Below are 2,546 nucleotides of genomic sequence, written 5' to 3'. Positions count from 1 at the left end.
ACGCGTTCGCCGTCGGCGCGCCGATCCCGCCGTCAAGGGCTAAGTATAGTCCGACGTAGCTTGAGCGCGCGCACGCGTTACGTCACGTTAGCGAGAACAACAGCGCCTATAGTTCGACCGATGGTTCGACGCAGTGGCACCGCTAACGTAACTGGACGCGGCTAACGCGCTCCGACACGCCCAGCGTCTAACGACGCTCGCCCACCCGCCGATAACATCGGGCTATCAACGCGCCTTTAGAGCCGCCCGAGCCCAGACAATCCGACAGCGACGAGAAGATACCGAGCTGAGGGCGCGGGAGGCCGAAGCGATCCGGCACCGTTACCTGTGGGTTAATTAACCATGACAGAGGTCAGGCGCACACAGGACAAGCTTCGCTTACCTCCATGTTCCGGTAGGTGAAGCGTTGGTCATTTTTTTCTTTGCTCTAACAAAACATTTGACATTTCTTTTTGCGCGTGTATGTATACCGGTGAATTTACAGCTATGTTATCCATACCTTGCTGGGCGTCGCTCTAAATTTAGTTTGGATTTCATGCCTTCCGATTCTTCATTAATTTGCCTTTGCTCTAGTTTTTTATTCACTACGACACTTGTTTCCTTTGCTCACAGCTGCCTCCTTTCGGTTTGTAATTTCCTTGTGCCTTTAATTGCAATAGCTGCTTATTGTTTTATAGCAAAGCTGTGTACGCATATACACCCAATGCATTCGTTGTGTCCATGGGCCGATCTCGGAGGTAGTGGAATACCGGGCCAACCAGCAGCGGAGTTGAAGCACGCTTCAAGTACTCCGCTCCTAATAATAACAATAAATAAATAAATAAATAAATAAATAAATAAATAAATAAATAAATAAATAAAGATGCATAAATCAACATGGCAAGAGCGCTGAATCTCTTCTAATGAATACGCCACCAGTTCGGAATGGGAGAGAAAGCGACAACGTTATTCGTAGAGCCACCACGGAAAAGAGATCGGTAGGAAATGCGCTCACAAAGCGCTGTTCATTGTATAATCCTTCTATTTTACATATAATAAGGAGAAATATTCAGCGCAAGCGCCTAGGACAAAGTACAAGGAGGAGGAAGAGGACGACGAAATGAAGAAACAAGACAGGGATGTTAACTAGAAATGCGTCTGGTTGGCTATCTTACTCGGGGGACAGGAAAGAGGGAATAGAAAGGTAAGATAGGGAGAGGGAGGGAAAAGAGAAGAGACAAGCACATCGCCATTGCTTGTCTCATCGCTTGCTTGCGGTTTGTCTTGGGTGTTTGCGCTAAATATTTCACCTTATAATGCGATGTTCCAACTAGCCCCAACCGAAGTTTTATTTTACATATGTTGTCTACCACCGGAACGCAGTCAGGATTAAGTAAAACGAAAGAAGCTTAATATTGAACTTGTTAGGTATTCAAATTGAGCTTTAACAATCGTCACAAATGCTATGTGAAACATTGATCGAAGTATAACATATTACTGAGAGCAGGTAAGGGGGTTCTTATAGCTTCGGAGAAGTGTTGATATTGAAAATTCGGCTCCGAATCAGTATACGGTGGCGGTGGCACATGTCTTCATCAGGCTGGTTCTCGTAGCTTTGATGACGCCTATGATGGCATAGCAGACTCTGTGGCTTTCGATGTAAGGCGGAATAGTCAGTATGTTCAGTGATATGATTTATTCCTATTATGAGGAAGTTTTTTTTTTTTAGCGCAGTCTGTATTTTGCAGCAGTGTGTGGTAGGTTTGTCACGTTGTACAGCACCAGTACTGGTTACTAGGTCACTACAGTGGCTTCTTGGTTCCTTCTTCTGGTGGGGCAGTACAGAACTGCTCTGTCGAAGCCGGTTACCGCGGTGCTGACGGGTTCAGTGGCGTGGTGTGCTGCCTTTGCACGGGCCTCAGCCTCGTCGTTGCCCTAGACGCCGACGTGATAGGAGTGGCAGGGGAGCTAATGGGAGCGAGAACTTCAAGCAATGTCATGTTACTGTTAACAGAGTGTTATAAACATGGCAAGAACGACGATTCTCCTATAAAGCGTACGCCACCAGTTTGGAAGGAGAACCAGTACAGAAAAAAAAAAATCGAACGAAAATGTGGCTTTTCAGAAACGAAACACTAGTCACAATATTATGCTACTATTTTGCATATCTTATCTTCAACAAGAATGCAGTCATGATTAAGCAAAAAGAAACATGCTTCGTGTTGAACTTGTTAGCAATGCTATTCAACCTTAATAATTGTCGAAGCGCTAAAGAAAACGTTGATCGAAATAAAAAAATATTACTTAGAATAGGTGAGGGGGTTCCTCGTTATGGCTTCCAAGCAGTGTTGCGCATTAAAACTCGGCTCCAAAGCAGTAGGAGTGTGACCGCACAGACGTACAACGTTGCCGACGGCGGATGCCGACACCGTGTTTTCTGTGTATATACACAGAAGAAGAAGGAGCACGGAACAAGCGTTTCTACCGACGCCCCTGCGTGTTCCACGTCGGGGACGTCCACCTCTCACGCCATGGCGCCTACAGCGTCGTGGACTCCCTCGAAGGCC

At 46.2% G+C, this 2,546-nt stretch overlaps 1 pseudogene; it reads right to left on the bottom strand.

Annotated features, from left to right (window-relative positions):
• Positions 1 to 715: 715 nt before the first annotated feature.
• LOC142576852 (U2 spliceosomal RNA) lies at positions 716 to 854 on the bottom strand (annotated as a pseudogene).
• Positions 855 to 2,546: the final 1,692 nt, after the last annotated feature.

The sequence above is a fragment of the Dermacentor variabilis genome, chromosome 3, assembly GCF_050947875.1.
Source record: "Dermacentor variabilis isolate Ectoservices chromosome 3, ASM5094787v1, whole genome shotgun sequence".
Taxonomy (NCBI): domain Eukaryota; kingdom Metazoa; phylum Arthropoda; class Arachnida; order Ixodida; family Ixodidae; genus Dermacentor; species Dermacentor variabilis.
This window is presented reverse-complemented; position numbering and strand designations above follow the sequence as displayed.